At 36.1% G+C, this 27,096-nt stretch overlaps 1 protein-coding gene across 1 annotated transcript in view; it reads right to left on the bottom strand.

The window, feature by feature from the left end:
* The window catches only part of GRM7 (glutamate metabotropic receptor 7), a 1,143,247-nt gene that overhangs the window by 848,263 nt on the left and 267,888 nt on the right, over positions 1-27,096 (bottom strand). Inside the window, exon 3 of the transcript XR_014250531.1 lies at positions 17,705-20,786. The gene's annotated coding sequence lies outside the window, so the exon portion shown is untranslated. The remainder of the gene's footprint in view (positions 1-17,704; positions 20,787-27,096) is intronic.

Below are 27,096 nucleotides of genomic sequence, written 5' to 3'. Positions count from 1 at the left end.
TTTTTTTTTTTTTTTTCTGGCTGAAGATTTGGGGGGTTGGGGAGTGGAATCAGGATGCCAGAGCAGGTTGTAGTGAAGTTAGGAAGCTGTTTTTCAAAGGTGTCCCCTCCTGCAGGTCCAGCCCAAACTTGGCCCATTAAAGCAACAAGTGGCCCTAGTTCCTACATAAGGAAGGGCAATGTATCTGTCCTTGGTACCCAAGTGTACTCCTATGGTGATCTCTACTCTTGCTGAGACTTTCTGTTGGAGTGCAGCAAAACTATCTTATACAGAATTGAGGGTGGAGAGAAAACCAAAAACAAGACTATACTTTCTGTTGTAATGTTAGTGTACTAAAGAAAAATGTCCTTGCACATAAACAAAACAACACACACACATCTAAAAAGTCAGCAGTTGGGTAGTTTGTCTCTTCCACCAACCACCTGTATGACCTTGGCACTTCTGTTCCTGTGCCTGGGTTTTACTTTCCCCATCTGTAAAATGATGAAATTGAATTTCTATGTTTTACAGGTTAACTTTTAACTTTCAAATCCTCTGTTGAAGTAGACCATGCACCTTTGGCCATGGTGTTCTTTTTTGACCAATATCCTTTGTTGCTTTATGTGTAGGGCACCCGTTTTTTGATACCCAAACCACACTTCAAACATTTCCTGGTACAGAGGATTTTTTTTTTTTTTTCTTGTTGACCGCCTATTTATCTTCCTTCTAGGGAGAGTCCAGTCCATCATTTTCTTTTCAGACATGCCCGTCCTCCAGGTTTCAATACTTAAGGTTTGAGGAGGAAAAAAACCTTCTGGCTACAGTGTTCAAGGAAGGGAATAGAGGCTAACAAGAGTTATGCAGGGCTAATCCCTGGACTTCTGCTGGAGTAACGAGGGTGATGACATAGGGTTACCACTGTCCAATAGACGATCCGTGCCGGAGTTAAAAGAAAAAGGTGGCTCCTTCCTCTAAATGCTTTATGTATATCTTTTGGACAATGTTACACTATTTGATTTTGTAAAAACATACCATTTTACTGCCATCTTCAAGAAAAGTGATGTAAAAAATATACGAATCTACCCCTGTATACAATGTGATCATCAATCACTCATAGATGTGATGCCGTGCTATATAAGTGCACACCTTGTACAACCTTATGCTGTGATGGGCCCGCCCCTTCCAGCCAGCCCTGGAGCTGCGAGGGTATAAGCCTGTAGCTGTGCCAGAAGCTCCACATAAACAGGGAAATATTTGAATCCCATAATGAGAGATACCAGAGAGGAGAGAAGGAAGAGAGAAAAAGGGGTGGGGAAGAAAGAAAGGGACCTGGTTAAAACATGTGAACTCCTGGATCCACATGTGCCTGAAAGATTGCCTCTGTTTTCTGGGGTTTTTTTTCAATTATATAGTATTTTATTTCTGTTGTTTGAAGTCAAAATATCCTCTTGTAACTCACCTGTTCTGCTAGTCAATACACTGGATCAAAAAGGCTGGAACAAGTGAAATAGATATCCTGTTAAGGCAGCATTAGCTAATTTGGAAAGGGGGAAAGAAGCAAAACAATAGAAAGGCATCCTTGGGAACACAAATACTGTGATCCTAGTATTTAGGCATCAGTACCTCAGGCTATATTTGATAGAGACTGTATCCTTATTTAGTTTTTAATTTAAGGCTATTTATTAGGCACTTGGTGCCAAAAAATATATTTGAAGAGCTGTGTTACAAGTAATAACACTTGATTTTTCACCTGCCCATGTGAAGATCTATGTTCTCCTCTTCCACTTCCAGTTCACATCTTGCAATTGCTCAACAAATAGTTCTTGGCTGACTGTTGAATGTTGCCTTATTCTGTGTTCTCTCTTTGCTCTGCTCATTCTCCCCAAACATCTGGCAGCAATCATTATCTTCTTTTTGTTGCAGTCATCTGTGTGCATGTTTTATTTCCCTTGCTAAGCTGGAAGATCCTTGAGGGTAAGGGGCTAGGTATTATTTATCTTTTTATCCCGGACAATGTTCAGAATGGTGTTTTGTACCTAAGAAGCACTCATGTGTTGAATGAATCAGAACTGGTTTGCTATTCCCCACTGCCTTTATTTCACAGTGACAGAAACATAAAGTGGGCAGAGCAGAAACGATGGCAAATAAAGTGTTGTCCTCTTAGTCACAGAATGCAGTTTCTAGAACTTAAGGAATAATTAGTAGATTTTGAAATAATTTTGTTTTACAAAAATTGCATAAGATTGAAATACTCTAACCTTAAAGCTCTCGATCAACTCTAAAGGAAGGCTTTAATTGGCTCTTCCTGAGTCAAGTGTTTATTCCTGGGCCGAAAACTGGGGCCACTGTCATAATAGAAAGTGTGATTTGTTACCAGAGAAAGAGGTAAGTGACGCTGGGCTTGCAAGATATTTATATCTTCAGCCAGAGTGCACAGGATCTGGAACTTAATAGGTGACGCAGTATTTGTTTGTTTGGTTGAGATTATATGAATGAAAAATCTTTGTGTAAGAGTGATTAATCTAAAACTTGGCCAGTCATTGTCCTAGTGTCATATTAAATTGGAGGAGAATCTAGTTTTAGGCACAAAGATCATAAATATGAAATGTGTTCCCAGGCTTGGTTCTGTGTAGTCAGTAATCTATCCTCACCCAGGCATTAATAAAAATGAAAGTTAAGGACTCAGTCCTAACTTATATGCTTAGCATTGTATTTTGTTAACAATCTCAGTCTTACTTTCTTTGTTATCCCCTGTCCATCATCTTCTGCAGAAAATAATGTCTCCACTTTCAAGTCCCTGTCTATTTAAACCCAATTTGTAATTTATAAAGTCGTCCTCCTTAAGGGCTGCTGCTTCTGCCAGAGTAATGTACTCTGGCTATTATTATACTCTTCCACCTTTCATGTAGGTCTCCATCCATAGGTTTTGTTTTCATAGCTTTTTTTTTTTTTTTAACACAATCTTACATTTGTATTGCTTTACTGGGTCAAGGTCACTTTTTTCTTGGGGGGGGGCAGAGAGAGAGAGAGAGGAAGAGAAAAAAATTCTCTCTCATCTGTTGTACTTTCCTGTCATATTTACTTGTAGTAGATATCTTGTGTCAGTTACTCCATCTATTTCCTGATTCCATCTTTTTAAGGAGCTCTGATTTTGTACATTCCCTAAGTTGGTAGGGGCGGGAATGTTCCTGATGTTCCTTTGGTAACATCATGGGCTAGCTATTCCTCTGGGAAAGAACCCCTCTCAGTCTGTAAGAGTTGAGATGGAGCTGTTAACCTTAATGCCTCACCTATCCAAACTCAGATGTGGGCACACATATAGTGTTGGCAAAATTGAGCCCTCCTTTCCTCCTGCTGAGGCTGAAGAGTTCAAGGATAGGTAAAGGACCTCAGATGTTATGTACTGATACTTGCGTAAGGCAGATCTATTCCTCTTGACCTCTTATCTAGGAAGACAGAAATGGGGGCTTCCAGTAGCTGTCTTTTCTATCACATGGATAAAGCTCAACTGAGAATAAAATCAACCCACGTAGAGAAGCAGATCAAATATACAGAGAGAAAAGGAGAGCCCTGATGAGTCATCTGAGACTCTGGATCTGGCAATGGCTGAAGCTGTATTTGCCTTGGAACATTCCACTTGGTCCCCCAATATATTCCATCCCTTGCTTAAGCTAGTGATTCATTTCAGTTGAGTCTCTCAAAACTGAGGATACTAATTTAGATTGTTATTGCTTAAAGATAAGCAGATAATTTTTAAAAACACCTCCTGATTCTTAGATTCCTGTGAGAATGAACTATAGAAAGTTTAAAACTCTATGACATGGAGTGTGGTAGTAGTCTTAGAGTCACCTCTTAACATGAATCCAGACCTTGAGCATATGATATAAAGCTCCAAATGACAGTGGCTGCAAATGACCAGTTGAGTGGGAAGTAAGATTAAAACTTAAGAAGGCTGGAGTATAACTGTGAGTTTTTAAATTGTCTTAAAATCACAACAATTTATGTTTATCTCATGATAAGACGAAAACAGGAAAACAATGATCCGAAGTCTACAGGATTCAACAAAAGCAATAAAAAGAGAGAAGTTTACAGCAATACAAATCTACCTCAGGAAACAAGAAAAATCTCAAATGAACAACCAAACCTTACAAATAAAGGAACCAGAAAAAGAACAAAGTCCAAAGTTAGTAGAAGGAAAGAAATAAGACCAGAGCAGAAATAAACGAAATAAAGACTACAAAAAATTTAGAAAGGATAAATAAAATTAAGAGCTGGTTCTCTGAAAAGATAAAATTGATAAACCTTTAGCCAGAATCATCAAGAAAAAAAAGAGAGGACCCAAATAAATAAGAAATGAAAGATGAGAAGTTACAACCAACACCACAGAAATACAAAGAATCATAAGAGATTACTACAAACAATTAAACACCAATAAACTGGACATCCTAGAAAGAAGACATGGACAAATTTCTAGAAATGTTACAATCTCTTAAGACTGAATCAGGACTAGAAAATATGAACAGACCAATCACCAGTAATGAAATTGAATAAGTAATAAAACACTCCCAACAAAAGTCCAGGACCAGACAGTTTCCCAGGTGAATCCTATCAAACACTTACAGAAGAGTTAACACCTACCCTTCTCAAACTATTCCAAAAAATTACAGAAGGAGAAACACTCTGAACTCGTTCTATGAGGCCAGCATCACCCTGGTACTAAAACCAGTCAAAGACACTACAAAAAAAAGAAAATTACAGGCCAGTATCACCAATGGACATAGATGCAAAATTCCTCAACAAATTATTAGCAAATCGAATTCAACAATACATTAAAAGCATCATACACTATAATCAAGTGGGATTTATCCCAGGGATGCAAGGATGGTTCAGTAACAGTAAATCAATCAGTGAGATAAACCACATTAACAACTTGAATACTAAAAATCATATGATCATGTAGTGTAGGTTTTTGTATTGTGTGTTAGACATATAGGGTGTGATAGTTCACCTATCTAAAGCTAGTAGTAAATCTAAAGTAGTAGAGTTTCCTTTATCTTTTAGAAGAATAACACCCTGCTTACTTATGGGCCATGGACGCATTTGAACCTACTCACTGAACCTCACAGATTTCCTGAATCAACCATGATGTGAGGTTTATTCTGTTTCATTGAACATCTACTGTCTATTAGGCACTAGCATGGGCAGTTTACATGCAGTGAGTCAATCTGTGTGAAACCTATAAAAGATTTACTATTTTTATTATTATCCTAATTTTAGACAAGAAATTATTATAATAGCTAACACTTATTTGGAACTTACTATGCCCCAGGTACTGCTTGAATGGTTTACACATGTTGATTTATTTAATCCTCATAATAAACTAAGGATTTGTCTCATCCCCAACACATAAAAGGCAGGTATTATTATTCATCACCCCTATTTTTCAGATGAAGAAATTGAGGTACAGTGTTTTTAAGAGACTTGCCAAGGACATAAAGCTAGGAAGCACCAGAGCTCAATTTGAAGTCAGGAACTCTATCTTCAAAGTCTATGTTTCAACCCCTCTGCCACCTAGCTCTTGGGTACAGAAACAGAGCTCATATCCATGTCTAAGCTCAGTAACAACACTTTTAACTATTGTACTCTGTTGTCCATCTATGTATTAGACACTAATCCCTATCAGCAGTGTTTCCAGAACTATTCCTCTTGGATGAACCACGTTCTGGGTATGTCCAGTGAACCACTGAACATAAAATGTCTAAATTATTGGAAAGTTCTCTCTGAGGAATGTATTAGTATGTCTTACGAGACCATCTACCATGCTTAATACCACTAATCGAATTAAATGGAACTTTAGACCATCTATCATTTTTTAATATTCACATCTCATTTAATATTCAAACAATATTCCTTAGGGTAATTACTCATATTCTTTGCATATCTTGATTCTTTGTGATGTGGGCCCATTTCTCATGATCATATCTGCTTTGAAATTATTTAACGTAAGTTGATACTAGTATCTTCCCCATGCAAGTTATTTATCTTACAGTGATTTAAAAAAATTTTTTTTCATTGTGTTGTGAATTCAAAGCATTTAAAAAATTTATTTATTTTTTATTTTATTTATTTTTGACTGTGTTGAGTCTTCGTTGCTGTGTGCCGACTTTCTCTAGTTATGGCAAGCAGGGGCTACTCTCCATTGCAGTGTGCTGGCTTCTCACTGCGGTGGCCTCTTTTGTTGTGGAGCACGGGCTCTACACATGCAGGCTTCAGTAGTTGTGGCTCGTGGGCTCTAGAGCGCAGGCTCAGTAGTTGTGGCACACGGGCTTAGTTTCTCCAGGGCATGTGGGATCTTCCTGGACCAGGGATCGAACCCGTGTCTCCTGCATTGGCAGGCGGATTCTTAACCACTGCGCCACCAGGGAAGTCCCTATCCTATAATGATTTTGATTCTTCAGTTCCTCAACCCTGCACCCCATTAAAATAAAATCAGAAGTGGGATCAAGTCTCATTTCTGTGGGGAGAAGGTAGCAGGTAAGCTCTTGTAGACATTCATTCAGTCAATCAATCTCAGTTGAGGACTCCTGCTTCTAGCCATGATGGAGTAATTGGCCCCAGAATTTTCCTCTCAAAGCTAATCATTAGAAAATTAGAATAACTTAAACAACCCTTTTAAAACACTGGGCAGCTAGGAGCTCAGAACTGTGTTCCCCAAAGGAGGGGAACGAATGAGGCAAGCGCTATGAATGTTCCTGCCTGGTGCCACTTTTCAGACCCAAGCTGAGCATGGTCAGTGGGCTAATTTGAGAAAACAGAGATCAGAGTTCAGGGAGACTCAGGAAGCTGCAACTTGCAGGCAAGAGTACAAGATAGACAGGAGGTACACAGAGAAAGAGGGCTCGAAATATGTATGCGGGTCCCTTGAATTTTGGCTCAACACTAAACTGGGAAAACATAGGATGAGGATCTGGGACCCTAGGAAAATAACAACTATTAGGGAACTGTAACAGAGCTCACACAGCACTGGGAGACATTGAAGTGCTAACCCTCTGGAGGGGAGAAATCTTTCTGAATACTCGGGCAAATTAGTAGAGACCCAGAAAGGTTACACTTTAATAGCAGGGCTAAATACCCACTGTAAAAAGTCTTAAAAACCAACCTTGAAAGGATGTAGGTGACCTACAAGTAACCTAACGTCTGCTAAAACAAGATTCAATGCTTTTTAAAGGAAGACAGTGAAATGAAGACACAACCACATTACTTTCACACTGTACAGAATCCAATAAAAATTATAAGGCATGTGAAAAGGCAGGAGAAAAACTAGTCAATAAAAACAGATCTAGAAATGACAGATTTTAGAATAGCACAAATACAAAAAAACCAGTGTGACAGAATTCTAAAATAGCCCCCATAATTATACAGTGAATGGGATTTTGCAGGTGTAATTGAGGTTATTAATCGGTTGGCTTTGAGAGAGATTCTCCAGGTGAGCCTAACCTAATCACGTAAGTCCTTAAAATAAGACTTTTCTTTGGCTGGTCACAAAAGAGTATGTCAGAGAGATCCTAAGTGTGAGAAGGATTCAACATGAAGGAGGTTCTCTATTGCTGAGAGGGAAGGAGCCATCTTGAAGGGTCTGAGCAGCTGTCTGGCCCCTGGATAATGGCAAGAGAAGACAGGGACATCGTCCCTACAGTTGTAAGTAACTGATTCTACTGATAAGCTAAATAAGCTTGGACACGGATTTTTCCCAGAGCTTCCAGATAACAGCTCAGCCTGGCTGACACCCTGACTTCAGTTCTGTAAGAAGAGCCTCAGGAGAGATCCCAGCCAAGCCGCCCATACCTGAGTACCTAAAGATCTGTGAGATAAATGAGTATTATTTTAAGTCACTAGATGCGTGGTAGTTTGTGTCACAGCAATAGGAATTAAATATAAACAGCTAGTGTAAATATGTTCAAGAATTTGAGGGAAACATGAACCCAATGAGGAGAGAAGTGAAAAATATAAAAATAAATGGAATGTCTAGAGCTGAAAAATACATTGTTTGAAATTCACTGCATCTGTGTAACAGCAGTTGCACACTGCAGAAGACAAACTTGAACATTGTTCAAGATAGACCATATATTGTTCCATAAACAAGTTTCAATACACTTAAAATTATTGAACTCATTCTGATAACAATGGTATTAACTTGAAAATCAATAACAAAATATCTAGAAAATCCCCTAATATTTGATGTTTAAACACACTTAACTCACAATTTTTTTAAAAATCCAGATAAATTAGAATATATTTTTAATGACTGATAACAATAACAGCCTGTCAAAATCTGTTGACTGTAGCTAAAGCAGTTCTTAGGGAGAGATTTATAGCTTAAAGCCATATAGTAGAAAAGAAAATATACATTTAATTCAATCATCTAAACTTTGCATTTGAAACTAAAAAAGTAAAATAAACTCACAGTAAGTAAAAAGAAAGAATAAAAAGTATAAATCAATAAAATAGAAAAGAGCAAAAAGAGATAAAAACCAATAATACCAAAAGCTGTTCCTTGTAAAGACCAGTAAAACTGAAAATGTCTAAGCTGGACAGATTAAGAAAAAAAGAAAGAAGAGAGAAATGACCAATATAAAAAGAAAAAGCATCACTCTAGACCCTAGACTCATGGAAAGGAAAATAAGGAAATGTCATGAGAATTTTTATATCAAAAAATTGATAACTAAGTGAAATGGACAAATTCACTGAAAGGCACAACTTACCAAAATTGACTCAAAAAGTAAGAAAAAAATCTAAAAGCTTTATGTTTGTTAAACAGTGAAAAACCTTCCCATGCCTGGGGCTGGTGGTGGGAATGGGGATAAACTGGAAATGGGCATAAGAGATCTTATTAGGGTAATAAAAACATTCTAAAACTGATTCATGTTGATGGTTGTATAATTTGGTAGTTACTAAAAATGACTAAATTGTATCCTTGAAATTAGTGGATTTTATAAGTAAAATTCATCTCAACAAAGCTGTTTGAATAAGATAAACAAAGTAACTATAAAAAATCCTTCCCACAAAGAAAATTCTAGGTCCAGATGGCTTTCCCTGGTGAATGTGATCAACAATTTAAGGAAAAATGTCAATCTTACACAGACTCTTTCAGAAAATAGGGGAGAAGGAAGCAGAAATGGTGAAAATTGCACAAAACATATATTTTACAAAGAACTTGTACATAAGGAAGATTATATAATACACACACATAAAGAAAAAGTATATGTTCACTAAAGAAGATACACAAAAGGCAGTAGGCACATGAAAAGATGTTCAGCACCGTTAGTTTTCAGGGATAAGCAAATTAAAACCAAAATGAGATCCCACTACCTATTACAAAGGTTAAAATGAAAAAGACTGACCATTTTGAGTGTCAGAAAGGATACAGCAGAACTAGTACTTTTTTTTTTTTTTTTTTTTTTAGAACTAGTACTTTTATACCCTGCTAGTCAGAATGCAAAATGGTGCAACCACTTTAGAAAAGTCTTTCTCAGTCTCTCATAAAGGTAAACATACACTTACCATTCAACCCAACATTTCCACTTCTACCCAAGGAAATAACAATATATGTCCACAGGTATTTCTGTATAAATGTTTATAGTGGTGTTATTAAAAATAACTATAAAATGGAAACAACCCAAATGCCCATCAAAAGGATAAATACATGTGGTATATCCATACAATGGAATACTACTCAGCTATAAAAGGGAACAACTAATATACAGTAAACAGATATATCTCAAAATGTTATAGGAAGTAAAAGAAGAAAAACAAAAGAGAGTGTATGCAATATGACATCTTCTATATGAAATTCTAGAAAAGTCAAAATTAATATGTAGTGAGGGGCTTCCCTGGTGGTGCAGTGGTTGAGAATCTGCCTGCCAATGCAGGGGACATGGGTTCGAGCCCTGGTCTGGGAAGATCCCACATGCCGCGGAGCAACTGGGTCCATGAGCCACAACTACTGAGCCTGCGCGTCTGGAGCCTGTGCTCCGCAACAAGAGAGGCCGCAATAGTGAGAGGCCCGTGCACTGCGATGAAGAGTGGCCCCCGCTCACCGCAACTACAGAAAGCCCTCGCACAGAAACAAAGACTCAACACAGCCAAAAATAAATAAATAAATAAATAAATTTATTAAAAAAAAAAAAATGTAGTGAGAGCAGATCAGCCTGGGTCTGAGAACGGGATGGATTGAGTAAACAGGGGTATAAGGTACCTTTCCAGGGTGATGGAAATGTTATGTATCTAATTTGTGGTGGTTTTTAGTATATAAAGTTTTATGCTTAGTTTATATTTTATAAACTCATCAATCATATGTTTAATATGTGTATACTTTTGTTTATGTAAACTGTACCGCAATAAAGTTTATATATAAGGTTAAGATCCCATTATCTGGGCAAATTATTCAACTCATCCATTTTTATCATCTATAAACCGAAGAGGTTTTTTTTTGGCTCTCTGAGATTTAACATTTCTTTCAGCTCTAATTATGTGCCATGATTTTTATATAATTTTTGATAAAATAACTTGCATGATGCCACCTCATGAACTTTTACACTTATATTTATGTTGCTTCTTGTAAAACATTATTTCCCTATAAATCCAACAGTGATTAATATTATAACTAACACTTTAAAAAAGGAATTGATAAAAGTGCTTTAGAAACCTCTTTCGAATACTGATAATGTCTTACTTAGGATGTTAAGACCATACCTGTCTTGCTCCTACTTCGGGTCCACTCTTAGAAATCTCTGAATATAAAATGCGGTGGTATCCCATGATATTATCCACAATAGTCTTCTCTAAGCCAGATTTGTCACAGTGATGTCAGCCTTCTTCCCATCCTGTCACACTTTAGCAGTTATAAAGATTGGTTCCTTGTGATTTTTCGGTAAATCTCCCTTTCTGAGGCTTGTTCATCCTCGTGTTCTTACCTATAGGACAAGGTTCCAAGTCCATGGGATGGTAAGTCTGCATTACCTAGTTATTCCAGTCAGGAAAGATATATGGAGAGATGGCCAATCTATAAAAGCTAACCTGATAGAGTCAAACATAGTTAAGAACCTGGTTATTTATTTCTAGAGCAGCTCAAAATTGTGATATGTCTGCTAAGAGTTGGGACACTTCTGACTCAATCATAGCTCAAAGGGTTCTTTAGGGACTCTATGAAATCAAAAGATTAAATTAAGACAAGTTAAAACAACTTTAGAGGGCTGACAGAAATGTTCTACATCTTGATAGGGATAGTGGTTACATGGATAAATATATCTGTCAAAAGTCATGGATTCACACACGTAAAATGTGTGCATGTTCTCCATATAAACATAACTTGAAAAGGTTAACAACCATTTTACAAGAGTAACTTTACAGTGGAGAAACATGTCAAACACTACCTCAACCAGGTGATCAAGGTTAATATCAACATTGATAAGCCACATTGATAGTATATACCCTTGATGTTATGCGATAAAATTGGCACTTTACCTCTGTGATCTCCTCCCCCAAACCCATAACCCCATTCTAAGTGTGAGGAAAACATCAGAGAAATCCCAGTTGAGAGACATTCTACAAAACACCTGGCCAGTACTTCTCAAGAGGGTCAATGTCATCAAAAACAAGGAAAGCGTGAGAAACTGTCAGTTAAGAGGAGCCTAAGGAGACATGATGCCTAAACATAATGTGATATCCTGGATGGGATCCCGTAACAGAAAAAATACACTAAGTAAAAACTAAGGGAATATGAATAAAGTATGAACTTTAGTTAATAATAATGTATCAATACTGTCATTAATTGTGACAAATTAATATAAGGTGCTAATAATAAGGGAAAGTGGGTGTGGGGATATCAGAACTCTCTGTACTATCTTTGCACCTTCTTTGTAAATACGAAGCTTTTCTCCTAAAATAAAAGATTATTAAAATCATTCTGAATGAAAGACAAGTATATAAAATACATGGGAGTTCAAACATATCCATGAAGGAGGCAGTGTTCATGTTATCATATAATTTATTGTCAAAATCTGAACATGTTTTGAAGTAGAAGGGGATGCAATTAATAATTGTATCAGGACAAGAGACATAAACTGAGCTGTATGGTCCCCCTAAGTACAAAGTCATATTAAATATCCAAGTTCTTGTTTCACACTTCCTGTGTTTCAATCCAAACTCTACCACTTGCTAATTAAGTAAATTATTTCACCTCGCTGAGCATTATTTGCAATTTGAGAAAGAGAGTAATATTTACCTTATAAAATTTGGGAGAATTAAATGAGATGATCAAATTAAAGAGCTTACTTAGCAAATGCCTGGCACATAATCAGTACTCAATAAATGGTAGATGACAATTTGTGTATATTCGGACATTAGTGAATTTTGCTAAAGCATGCCTGCATAATTACACTGAATCCTCTACACTAATGCATCCTCTTGTTTTTCATCCTAACCAATAGTAGTCATACAAATACTTACTCTTTAATAGTTAGCTCAGATGTGACATGACAACTTCTAGGTCCCACCAGGACGTGTTAGGAGACTGAATGTCGTCTAGAATAATGATGATGAAGATTATCATCATAACCATCATCATCATAAATGATACTGACTAGATAGCTTCTTTTCCTTTCAATAACTCTCACTTCACCTTATCTTGGTGGGTCTGCCAGTATCATGGTCCCAGCACCCAGCTGCAGAAGTGGTACATGGACAAGGCTGAGGCACATCCTCTTAGACACAGAGATTGCTCCAGAAATGGGCCTAAGACTAAAGCAGAGTCAATAAATGTCATGTGAGGAAAAGAGGTAACTTTACTTTTGGAGTCATGACCTCTAATGACATTAACCCAGATCTGCTAATGGTCTTCTTTGCAACAATGTGGAAAGACAACTCAGAAGCAAACAGAATTAAGAGGTAGAGAGGGAGATAGAGTTCAGGTGCCATGGTTTGAACTCCTGAGTCCAGCTGTGCCTGAATGCAGCCTCATGCAAATTTATTTTCCTACTTAAGCTAGTTTGAATTCCTTTTTCTGTCACTTACAACTGAAGAAGCCATAAGTACTAGAGTGAATTGTCTGTCTCACTCTGCACTCGCCTACAATACAATAGCTTTTATACTATTCATGGTTTCTTGAATTATTTTTTCCCCTCCCTAGACTTACATCTCGGATAAAGACTGCAGTTCAGAGACTTGGTGTTTAACAAGTTGGAATCCTTCCCTCTTGGTTGATAATTTGTAAATGTTGGCTGAATAAATAAATGATACAGTTCTTACACAGGTGAGCTCAATTATTGGTCCTCCATCATTAGAATTTGCAAACGGTATGTGAATAGAAGGACACAGTCTCTGGTTTGATTCTGGACATTTTCCTCCTCCATTATCATCTCTATTTCAATCTGTTATGAGGTCATTTTTCTCTGATGTCTTGCTTGTCCTTGAGGAACAGGTTTTTGTGAGACAGCTCACACATACTCTTTATTTGTTCATTATTCCTGCATGAAAGTTCAAGGGGCTTTTCTTGTTGTTTCGTGTTAGTCTTTCATCTGTATAGCTGTCATTTTATTTCTATGCATTTGCAATTCCTTGCTCACATTTGCTCAATGGGAATATTCTCCATACTCAGCAGACCTCTTTCAATTGTAAGTGATGGAAACCTAACACAAACTAGATGAAGCAAAAAAAAAAAAGGTTACTTTGTTGACTCATGTAGCTGGATGTCCAAGGGGCAACCTGAGCTTCAGATACGGCTGGATCCAGGTGATTAAAGAAGTCTTGAGGCACTTTATCGTTCAGGGTCTGTTTGCCTTTGTATCTTTTCGCTTGGTGGCTTAGTTCTCTCCTTTTGTGGCTAGGCTCTTTGCATTGGCAGGCAAGATAATCACTGTCCCAGCTACTTTACAAAATCATTACAAAATCATATGTCTATGCCAATGACCATAGAACAAGTACAAAAAATAGTATGAAAGTAATGTAGTTGGGCAAAGCTGAGTCATGCTTTACACCAGGAAGTGATCAGTCACTGTAGTTGAGAGACTCAAGAGAACTATGTGGGTGATAGAGGAACAATTCCACACTGGGATTAAAAGTTGTTCACTAAATACAAAGTAAAAACAAAAAAACAAAAAAAACAAAAAATAATTCCCTTTTATTGTAACTAGGGAAAGCTAGTCCTCAAGATAGCCCTTTCTTCATGACTTTTTCCATCTTCCATTCTAAGACACATCTGGACGTCAAAGTGGCAAGCTTAAAATCCCCATCACCATCACCATACTCTACTCTAGAGTCTGACTGCCTTGTGCAGCCATCAAAGACAAATATTTAACTCTTTTTGCCTAGGGTCACATAACACAAAAAGTTAACAAGAACTGAGTTCAATTAAATTAGAATATTAAATACTTCTGTGGACTCTCCACATCCACCGAGCACATAGTCAACGCTCATGCAGCCTGCTTCATCTGCTTGCATTAAGGCTTGACTCCCACACCTGCCTCACTTCTTACAGCCATGACTGTTTTCCTTAGAATTTCTAAAATACCACAATGGACTGCTTAAAATCTTGGAACAAATGTCTACTCACAATAGCTAACATATGGTAAGATTATCTTCAGTTTGGTGTCTCTGTTTGGATCTAGATTGTATATTATTTAGATCAATCGTTCTCAACCAGGGGTAGTATTGCTCTCTGGTGGATATTTGGCATTCTCTGAGACATTTCTGATTATCATGACTGAGTAAAAGACTGTCATATCTCCATGTATCTGGTGGGTTGAGGCCAAAGATGCTGCTAAACATTCTACAATGCATAGGACAGCAAACAACAAAAAATGTGTCAGTCCAAAATTTTAGTGCTGAGGTTGAGAAACCCTGTTCAAGATGAATACATTTTGGGGAAGTTTTTATTTTATTATTTAAATTCTTTATCACATACAGTATGCAGAATATAAACAGGTGAAGAAATAATTATTTGAAGGAAAAATGCAGTAGGCAAGAATAATTATTGATGATTTTAATCCTCTTTATAACTTTTCTTTCATTCTTTCTATTTTTTTTTAAGCCATCATGTCCTACTATGGAATTCCAATTGGGTTCTTAGATCTTTAATAGAACAAAAATGTGAAATAAAAATCAAAAAGCACTAAAACACAAAAAACCATGGTCCTAGTTCCCATTATATCTTTTAGTAGAGTTATGACTTGGGAAAGTCATTTAATCCCTTAAAAACTAATTTTCCAACTTTTCAATATGAAATATTTAAATTATTGTTTTAAAATAAAATGTTCATCTACTAAAGAAGAACACAATGTAAAAAGAAACCCAAAGAAATGCTATGAGGGGAGAAAACCAAGGAACCAAAAACCCTACTCATTCAGCTTACCTTCTTCCTCCACAATGGTACTGAAACAGAAATTCTTCTAGAGTCATTTTACTAATCACTGAATTCAATGAACTCTATTTTCCTTTCCAGCTCTAATGTTTAATTACTAAATCAAACTTTATCTGTCCTAGGCTCCATTTTTATAATATTTTGCTCTCTATCAAGGACTAAAGTTTGACCTAATAAAATAACCAAATCTATCCTCTTAGAAACCATCAGGTAGTAATATTTCTGCGATAAACAGAGAGGAATCTTAGAGCATTATTCTAATGCTTATAATCTCAAGAATAATGCCAATCTAGAGCAGGTGACATTTTACATGAGGATGCCATTTTGCTTCTGCCAAATTATGTGAGAAGATGGTTTATTCAAGACTTGTCTAAAAGGGACAGCTCCAAAATGCCAAGCCACAGAGCAAGCCACGTTCCAGAAACAGGAATAAGCGATGGAAGATCACTCCCGACAGCATTCACTTGATATAAGAAAAAAATATGTCTCACATACAGAAACACAGTTATGAATTGAAAAGAAAATTTTAATTATGAAACAAAATTTTCTTTGTTAACCAGTGGATTCTTCTAAGAATGTTTATGCCAAAAATTTCAAATAAGATTTTGGAATGCCAGAAAATGAGCAGGAATGTAAGACCAGTAGAAGTACTTACTAAGAATGTGTTCATCTCTTCTAGTTTGTCCATTTGTTGGTGTATAATTGTTCATAGTAGTTTCTCATATTCCTTTCCATTTGTGTGGTATCTAGTTGTAATGTACCCTCTTTCATTTATAATTTTATTTATTTGAATCCTCTTTTATTTTCTTGATAAGTCTAGCTAAAGGTCTGTGTGTTTTGTTTATCTTTTAAAAAAACTCAAGTTTCAGGGATCTTTTCTATTTTCTTTTTAGTCTCTCATTCATTCGTTTCTGCTCTGATCTTTATTTCTTTCCTCCCACTAACTTTGGTCATAGTTTGTTCTTCTTTTTCTAGTTCCTTGAGTTATAAAATTAGGTTGTTTATTTGAGATCTTTCTTTTTTCTTCCTGTAGGTATTTATCACTAAAAACTTCCCTCTTAGAACTGCTTTAGATGCATTCCATAAGTTTTGGTATATTGTATTTTCATTTTTATTTGTCTCAAGAAATGGTTTTGATTTCTCTTTTGATTTCTTCCTTGACCCACTGGTTGTTCAGTAGCATGCTGTTTAATCTCCACATATTGGTTAATTTTTCAGTTTTCTCCTGGTAAACTAGGAGAAACTAGGAAACTAGGAAAACTTCTAGTTTAATGCAACCGTGGTCCAAAAAGGCATTTGATATGATTTCAATCTTCCTTATTTTTTTCAAAGAAGACAGTCAAACAGGTACATGAAAAAGTCCCCAACATCACTAATCACCGGAAAAATGCAAAACCACAATGAGATACCATCTCATACCTGTCAAGATGACTATTATCAAAAAGACAAGAAACAACAACTGTTGGTGAGGATGTAGAGAAAAGGAACTCTCCTGCACCATTGGTGGGAATGTAACTTGGTGCAGCCACTATGGAAAACTAAGAGGGTTCCTCAAAACATTAAAAATAAAACTACTATATGATCTAGCAATCCCACTTCTGGGTATATATACAAAGGAAACGAGAACAGGATCTAGGGAGAGATATCTGCACTCTCATGTTCAATGCAGCATTATTCACAATAACCAAGATGTGGAAACAACCTAACTGTTCCTCAGCAGATGAATGAATAAAGATGAGGTGGGGCAGGTGTGTATATATATGTACATATTATTCAGCCATGAGAAAGACAGACATCTTGCCATTTGTGACAACATGGATAGAACTTGAGGGCACCATGCTAAATGAAATAAGCCTGACACTGAAAGACAAATATTGTATGATCTCATTTTCATATGGAATCTAAAAAAACCAACCAAACAAAACCCAAAATTCATAAAACTTGTAGAAACAGAGAAAAAAAGGGTGGCTACCAGGAGCTGGGAGGCGGCAGAGAAGTGAGATGTTGGTCAAAGGTTATAAACTTCTAGTTATAAGATAAATAAGTTCTGGGGAATCTAATGTACAGTATAGTAATTTACGTTAATAATACTGTACTGTATACTTGAAAGTTGCTAAGAGAGTATATCTTAAATATTCTCACCACAAAAAATAAATGGAAATTATGCTACATGATTCAGGTATTAGCTAATGTTATGGTAGTAATTATTTTGCAATATATACGTGTACCAAATCAACATGTTGTACACCTTAAATTTACACAATGTTATATATCATTTATATCAAAATAAAGCTGGAAAAAAGTACTTACTAAGTTTCTTTGCTTCATGCTTTCTCTTCTCTTAATCAGCCTTACCAATTATTTTGGTTTAAGATTTTCTGCTAGGTTTTCCCTTTGATGCATCTTTCCTGGATGTCTTTGTGAAGAAAACACAAACAAATAGAAATTCGTTGCATGGCTCTGTCACTATTTGAGTGTACACTTGACTTCAGAAGGTCTTTATTTGCACTGAACCTTTAAACATATTGAAGTTCCAATATTTGGGCTTTCAAATCTAATCAAACTTATCTTGGAGTAGAAGGGATTCACACCTCAACACAAACAAGGTTTCTTTCAACCTATCACATGGGTGGACTTTGAGGGCATTATGCTAACTGAAATAAGGTGGAGAAAGACAAATACTGTAGGATATCACTTATATGTGGAATTTTTAAAAAGTCAAATTCATAGAAACAGAGGCTAGAATGGTGGTTACTAGAGGCAGGGGGTTGGGGGTAATCAGGAGATGTCAGCCAAAGAGTACAAACTTCCAGTTTTAAGATGAATAAGTTCTGTGGGTCTAATTACATTACGGTGATTTTAGCTAATAAAACTGTTTAATATACTTGAAAGTTGCTAAGAGTAGACCTTAAATGTTCTCACCACAACAAAGAAATGGTAGTTATGTGACATGATGGAGGTGTCAGCTAGCCTATGTTAGTGATCACTTTGCAATATATAAATGTATCATATCAACATATTGTATACCTTAAACTTACACAATGTTATATGTCAATTATATCTTAATAAAGCTGGAGAATTTTTTTAAATTGCTGTTGTTTCTTTCCCTTCTTTCTTTTTCTATTAGTGTTAAACATCTTGGCTTTATCTTTTTATTCCAAAGCAAAATTTCCCAAGTGACTAATATAGAATAGTAATCCCAAAAAGTGTTCTTTTTTTTTTTTTTTTTTAAAGAAAATAGATGACCAAATATACCCTCTTGTGGATATTCTCCATTCCCATTTGCTAAATAAATTTTCTGAACTCCTGCAGCAAAATTAACTTTTTAAATTGTTTCCTCAAGATATCTCACAAGTGAACTCTACCCCAACGTTCTCCTTTATATTTTTCAAGTAATAGCTACTAAAACCTGTGAAGATAGCAGAACTCATTCTGGAAAATGCTGGTCTTTTATTTGTATTATTTCTTTCCTCCTCTTTCCTTCTTTCCAAGAATTTGCAATCTTCATTGTGGCTCATAATATGTTACTCCCTTTGCAGCAAAGCACTTTTGCAAGAATCCCCAATGATGCTGAATGTCTGATTTTAATAGTGTCTTTTAAGTCTTCATCATAATTGAGTTTTCTGCAAGGTACAAGAAACCTCCCATCATTTACTACCTGGTTCTCTTTGTCCCTTGATTTTCAAGGAACCATTTATCATCTGATTCTCACTCCTTTTATATGTCTCTTTTCCCCCTTGATTCTCTTTGTATCATCTTATAAATACATCTTCACCAGGAATCCACTGCTAGTTCTACTATTTATTTTGTTTTATTTCCTCTTCTTGTGTGATCTCATTCACTGCATGTGTTCAATTATAAGTGTATACTAATGACTCTCAAATCAGTATCTCCCGCCCAGACTCCAGTCCTGAGCCTAAGAATCAAATTTCAGTGGTTCCCAAATACTAGTCCGTAGTTTACAAACCTTGGGTAGGAATTTCGTGTTTCTTTTTTTTTTTTTTAAGCTCAGCACTCATTAGAGTGCCTTCGTCATTACACATACTTAATACATGTGGTTAAATCAAAACTGTGAACCAAATTAACTACATGACTTAATAATACATCTGAAAGTTTGAAGTCTATTTAACTTGCCATTGGTTAAATCACTTAATTTCTTTGTCAGCTTCATCTGAAAATTGGAGAAGATAGACGAGATAATTGCTATGATTCCTATTAACATTACCTTTCAGTTCCTAAAGTCTCTATTATCTCTTTTAAAATGAAAAAATCTTGTAAAAAAAACACTTAAAACAAGAGAAGCCTTAACTAAGCAGTTACGTTATTTCAGTTTGAATGCATTCATTTAATACACTTTTCTGAGTGCCAAATATGTGTCAGGCACTGGGTTCGCAATTTTATTAAGATAACTAAGAAATACTAGGTATAAACAGAAAGATAATTCTAAAGAATGTGACTTACATTTCCTTTTTAAGTCTTATATTTTCTTATATATGAGTGAAAAAAATATTCCACCAAATCTTAATTGAAACTAAAATGAGTTTGAAAAGTAGCCTAAAAAACTCATAAATTCATTGTTAAGGGTACCACTAAATAAATATTTATGCTAAAATATTTTCATAATTTTTGAAACTTCTAATAAAGTCGATCCTAGTTGCAAGGACTCAGAAGGCAGTCTTTAAAAAAAAATTGTACTGTGTTAAACATTAAATAATTATTTCATTTTGTGTTTGCTATAAATTTCGAAAATATAAAGGAAAATCAGAGAGAAAATAATATTAGCCTGATATTGATCAGAAGTGCTGGAAGGCAAAATAATGACATCTACTCATTATCAGAGTTAAGAGATGTTATGAATGGGGCATTTGGCACACAGCAGTTCACAAGCCAAAAAAAAAAAAAAAAATCTGTAAAAGCATTGGATGTCATCCTGCTCACAGTATTTCAGAGCTACATGTATGAATCAGAAATCTCAGGAGACTGAGAAATATTTAAATGTAACCCTCCTCACACTGGAATGAAGTACTTTAAAATAAATAGTAGCTAATGTAGACTGACAATTAGTGACAAGGGCACATACTTTTATCCAGATATTCTTACATCTTTAAAACTTGATCTAAATTATCAAGTAAAATTTTACATAAAATACTGAAGAAAAACTGGCATAAGAATAAATGACATAGGGGCCGATTTTTAATAAGTGAAACGATGTACTTTTAGTTTTTGTGCTTGGTGGGATTTACTACATAAAACACGGATGAGTGTTTGTTATCTCCCTTTTAGACCCTCACTGCATTCAGAGTCCAGTCCTTATTCACCTTGGTCTTCCCAACACAGAGTTGAGTAGGTGTCCAGGAGAAGGGGCTCCAGAAGGCTACTGAATTCAGCCAAGCTAAAAGAAAAAAGAAAAGAAATACAAAATACATGCATGATTGATATTATTATATAAAATGTGTGTAAACATGGGAGAAGCCCTTTTAACTGGTCTCAATTTAACTAACCTATTGGGTTAACTAAGAATCCCAATTTTCTTTGCAAAACTTAAAACTTATGTTCATCAACCAAGGACTGCACCAGGATACTAAATTATGGTCTAACACTCTCCCATTTCTGCCACCACCAGATAAGCTGCATGTTTATCAAGAATAATTTGTGCTTTTTCTCAAATGTTTTTTTCCCCCAGGTGTCCTTTTCATTACTTCTTTGTTATTTATATAACCTAATGGAATATGAGCATGAAAAGAGCAGTTCTTTTGAAGTCTGTGCTTAACGGTTTCAAAATACTTAAGCAGGTTACAAACAAAGTCTTGAATTATGTATAGAAAAACATAAATTTAAAAAATTAGGCAGAGGAATATAAAATCTATGAAGATTATAGTCTTGGATCATTTTACAAATACATTTACGTTCTCATTTCACTTAAAAAAGACAAACAACATGGAAATAAAAGACAATGCATTATAAATAGTTTATACAAGATAAGTAAATTCATGTTAAGAAACAAAATAAAACAAAAACATAAAACAAATAACAGTAAATGTAGCCCTGCTTCAAATTATTATAAAGTGAATGACAGTTAAAACAGTACATCTATATCAAACATTTTTAAATGACTCCCCTCTTTAAATTATTTCTGTCATTAATTGACCAGTGAGGCCAGTCATAGTAAATAAAAGACTATTCTGTCCAAACTAAACATAATATATGATACCAGATGTCAATATTTGAAACACTTTCCTAGTACCTCTTCTTACTGGTAAGCCAATTTCTTTCTTTGTGCCCATTCTACCATGAAGGCTTGGACATGAAGTTTGTTACCTCAGGTAAAAATAGAGCAAGTTCAGCCCAGAATAACACAGTCACTATTCAGCTTCAAGTCTCAATGCTGACTTATTTTTTTTTCCTATTAGAAAAAACTTATCTAATACCCTATATGTCAACAACAATATCAGAATCTCAAAATTGCAAGGGATCTTGTATCTAACAAGGTAGAAGGCAGTGTTGGATTAAAAAAATATTAATTAGGTGTGTATTTTAGTTAGCGGTCTCACAGTCATTTATATATAACCTTTAAAAAAACCTTTTCTTTCAAGGGAGGTACCTAGAAAATTAGTTTGCTTTGAAGGTCTGCTTTTTAAATTGCATGGTGATGCCTCTTCACTTGCTAAATACCCTGAAAGTTCTTCCCTCTGAAAAGGATTTGCTAGCTGTTGTTTATAGATAAGGAAAGACAGTGGCTTGATATGTTTAAGAAGAGAGTAGACATGAGATACTGTCAGGTCTGCACAGGATGGGAGAGGGATCTAGAAGGCCTGGTACGCCCCCAGTGGAATTGCTGAGCATTGAGAGCTAAACTTGCTGGGAGGCTAAGACCACCATGGTGAGGGAATAGGTAGCCATGGGATGGATGCCTTGACATGAATAGTCTACGCCAGGACCTGGAAAGCAGGCATTTCGGAGACTCAGAGCATCTGAAGCAAAGAAAATCAAGATGGAGCCAAGTTACTGCGGAAAGGGAACCACTGTACTCTGAACAGACCATGAGTTATACCAGCTTTAAGCTACTTCAGCAGCAGGTAGAGCAAGATGTGAAACCATGGCTCAGAGTCTAGTTAAGATCACTTATGGGTAATCTAGAATTTATTATAAGTCAGGAAGAGAAGAACATGCAGACCATAGGCCCCTTTGTCAAATCTGTGGGCACAGATAGGTATCCCTGTGCACCTCGAGGGGGCCTACATTGGGAAGGAAACAATGGAACACCCTCTGAGATGGGATCAATAACCTTGATAGTAAGTGTGAACTATGACTTCACTGAGTAGTCACCTCATAATGAACTACATTCCCTTAGGAAGTTTAAGTTTTTTCTGAAGTACACTTATGGAGGAATAAAGCATCATCTTTTATTCCTTCCACATTTGAGTGGGAGGAAATACAGTTTTTACATATATATATATATATATATGTGTGTGTGTATATATATATATATATATACACACACACACACACACACACACACACACACACACACTCAAAGATATATACATACAAATCTAAGAATAGAAAATTAAAGTATCTGGGAGGAAAACCATCTTGATCTCTCTGCAGAGAAAAAAATATTTGTCGATTGATTCTATGGAAATTGGAATGAATGAAAATGTGTAGTCCTTGTCTTCGTTTTACTTACTAAAATGATTCATGAACAGTTTTGAAAAACAGAAACTCTTTAGTATACACCCTCAAAATGTTTTTAGACAGTCATAAGAATTCATGTCCCAGAGTTAAATTATTCTGATAGATGTAAATATCAATATCAAAGAAGTGCAGAATAAAAAATTCTTATTTTAATACTTCTTAAGTGAAAATGCGATATCAAGGCGGTTAACAGCTGAGGGTAAGATGGGTGAACTCATCTTAGATGAGGTGCGCAGGAAAAGTATCTCCAAGTAAGAAACATGTCAGGCAGGACATAAACATGAGAAGGGACTAATTACAAAAGGAGCTGAGAGATAGAATAAAGAAAAAGAAAAGAGAATGGAAGACAGAAAGGCTGATAGGAAGGCATGCAGGTTAAAGAAAGGAAAGGAAGGAAAGAAAGGGAAAGAAAGAAAGAGAAAGATTCTCCCTCTGAGGGAAAGTGTGAGGCTAGGTGTTGGAAAAGAGATCGGAGCACAGAACTAAAATAAGAACAGAGTAGCTGCAGTGAGATGAGCAAGGTGGAAAGTGACACCAGATGACGGAGCACCGGTCAGCAGCCAGGACATGGTAGTCAAGAGAAGGCCTTGCCGTAACTGCAAAAATGTAAGAGCTGTTCATTTTTGAAATATCAGATGTCTGATAGGGCAAAAAGAAATGAGTTATTTGCCATGATTTAAGAATTCTGTGATCACGCTTGCCTTCTAAAGTACTAAAATCCTTTCTATCACAAACACTTCTCACGAACACTTCTCCACTCTGTCGAGCTTTGATGCCCTTCCTACCATCAATTCCTAATAATGCAAAGATGCCCAGTGTACGAGCACTGTAGAGTGTGTGTGTGTGTGTGTGGTTTCAGAAAATAATAGTGGTTTTTTTTTTCCAATAGGAACGAGAATGTTTTGAGGTTCAAGAGTCTAGGCACATACAGTTCAACAGATTTACTTTGGGTCACATGCCTGGCCTACCGCCTAGATCTACTTTACCATTCTCCTAACTGTGGTCCAGAATAGCCACAGGCCATGAGTTCTAACAGCTGTGTTTTCCTCCTGTACTTATAATGACTGCTTCCATATTTCTTCCTCTTCTCTTATAAACTCTGAGTCCACAGTCTAATCCCCCACCCTCTTTGGGGTCAACTAAGAAACCTATTTCATACTCTATTAATGATTCTTTCTTTTTCCAAATATCTTTTCCAAAGCAGAGATTATTAAATAAATTATTTCCCAGAACACTCAGAAATGATTGAATTAATCAGAAAGTTTTAAGTAGAATTCATTTCTGAGGAATATACGAATTTCTGGAAGGGGGCAAATCATGATGAGTTCCTAGACTCTTTTGCAAACTTTGGCAGTTCATAAAATAAATTAGAGGTTTCAACCTGTTTTCTAAGAAAAATAAAACAAAACAAAACACAGTAACTGCAAGCACTATAAACTCTTACAACTAATAAAGGTTCCAAGGTATTTATTATCTTTATTTTATTACTATTATAAATAACTGTAAAATATACTGCACTATGAAAGTCCTTTGTATTCATTAATTGTATTTATACTTAACCACTGGAGTTCCCTGATATTTAATTGGATTATATATTTTTCATTTTGTTAGGTCAAATTTCAGTATCTAAAAGATGAGTGGGGTAGCTGTAACTTCTACTAATGAAGACATTGAGTTTTTGGAGACATTTTCTCTAACCTGTTTTCCTTCAAGTGCTTTGCTTAAACTATTTTTCCAAAGTAAGATAAACTTTTTCAAAGCCTGAATTAGGGTAAGTTGAGACAAACGTATTTCATTTCAGATATGCAATGAAGAATATATTCTTAAAATTGCCAGCAGCAGTAAATGACATACAAACAGAGCAAACAGCACGCTGAGCCCCAGCAAGTCCGCCTGTCCTTTGTGTGCACTGTTTTCATCTTTCCCACAGTCTTTAGGTGTCGCTACAGAGGCTCCTAATAAATTGTTATATAGTCTTAGTATTCCAAAAATTGCAAGGAGGAATCATCGATGACAAGAATTCTTTGCAAAAGCTACATAAGAACCAAAGGTTGACACACACACTCTCTCTCTCTCTCTCTCTCTCTCTGAGTGTGGTTCCCAACAGGAAGCCAATGTGTACTGCATGCCTAGGCTTGAGTCTAAGCAATTATCTCTTGGCTAGAGTCAGGATGAGCAGAGATTCAAGTGTCATGGCTATATGACACTGAGAAGAAAGTGGCATTTGGTGGCTGAATCAAGCAAAACTCTGATCTTCGATTCATGGTTCTGTCATGTATCCTGGGATGAGCTAAGAAATTAGTGTGTTCCCTTTCATTTGTTGAAAGGAGCAGCCAAGTCTCTGTGGGTGATTTTCTGTTAGGAACTGGAAAATTCACTACACCAGAAATGGGCAGCCATCCTAAATTTTCTATAAGATTAATTAACTTGGACAATATCATTGGAACTTCTACCTGGGGTGATCCAAAAGTAATGACAATTTGGATCAAAAAGTATAAATCCAAGTGTATTTGAGTTAAGAGGCCTCATAATCACTAATAGAAAAACATCAAAACTATTTTCCTTCAGACTATACTACAAAGCTACAGTAATCAAGACAGTATGGTACTGGCAAAAAAACAGGAATATAGATCAATGAAACAGGACAGAAAGCCCAGAGATAAACCCAACCAGATATGGTCACCTTATCTTTGATAAAGGAGGCAAGAATATACAATGGAGACAAGACAGCCTCTTCAATAAGTGCTGCTGGGAAAACTGAACAGATACATGTAAAAGAATGAAATTAGAACACTCCTTAACACCATACACAAAAATAAACTCAAAATGGATTAAAGACCTAAATGTAAGGCCAGACACTATCAAACTCTCAGAGGAAAACATAGGCAGAACACTCCATAACATAAATCACAGCAAGATCCTTTTTGACCCACCTCCTAGAGAAATGGAAATAAAAACAAAAACAACCAAATGGGACCTAATGAAACTTACAAGCTTTTGCACAGCAAAGGAAACCATAAACAAGATGAAAAGACAGCCCTCAGAATGGGAGAAAACATTTGCAAACGAAGCAACTGACAAAGGATTAATCTCCAAAATATACAAGCAGCTCATGCAGCTCAATATCAAAAAAACAAACAACCCAATCCAAAAATGGGCAGAAAACCTAAATAGACATTTCTCCAAAGAAGATATACAGATTGCCATCAAACACATGAAAGCATGCTCAACATCACTAATCATTAGAGAAATGCAAATCAAAACTACAATGAGGTATCACCTCACACCTGTCAGAATGGCCATCATCAAAAAATCTACAAACAAGAAATGCTGGAGAGAGTGTGGAGAAAGGGAACCCTCTTGCACTGTTGGTGGGAATGTAAATTGATACAGCCACTATGGAGAAGAGTATGGAGGTTCCTTAAAAAACTAAAAATAGAACTACCATACGACCCAGCAATCCCACTACTGGGCATATACCCTGAGAAAACCATAATTCAAAAAGAGTCATGTACCAAAATGTTCATTGCAGCTCTATTTACAATAGCCAGGACATGGAAGCAACCTAAGTGTCCATCATCGGATGAATGGATAAAGAAGATGTGGCACGTGTATACAATGGAATATTACTCAGCCATAAAAAGAAATGAAATGGAAGTATCTGTAATGAGGTGGATGGAGTTAGAGTCTGTCCTACAGAGTGAAGTAAGTCAGAAAGAGAAAAACAAATACAGTATGCTAACACATATATATGGAATCTAAGGAAAAAAAAAAAGGTCATGAAGAACCTAGTGGCAAGATGGGAATAAAGACACAGACCTACTAAAGAATGGACTTGAGGATATGGGGAGGGGGAGGGGTGAGATGTGAGAGGGTGAGAGAGTGTCATGGACATATATACACTACCAAATGTAAAATAGATAGCTAGTGGGAAGCAGCCACATAGCACAGGGAGATCAGCTCAGTGCTTTGTGACTGCCTGGGGGGGTGGGAGGGGGAGGGTGGGA

The sequence above is a fragment of the Balaenoptera physalus genome (genome assembly GCF_965194825.1).
Source record: "Balaenoptera physalus genome assembly, chromosome: 11".
Classification (NCBI taxonomy): domain Eukaryota; kingdom Metazoa; phylum Chordata; class Mammalia; order Artiodactyla; family Balaenopteridae; genus Balaenoptera; species Balaenoptera physalus.
The sequence above is the reverse complement of the archived record's forward strand: the minus strand, read 5'-3'. Positions and strand labels throughout refer to the sequence as shown.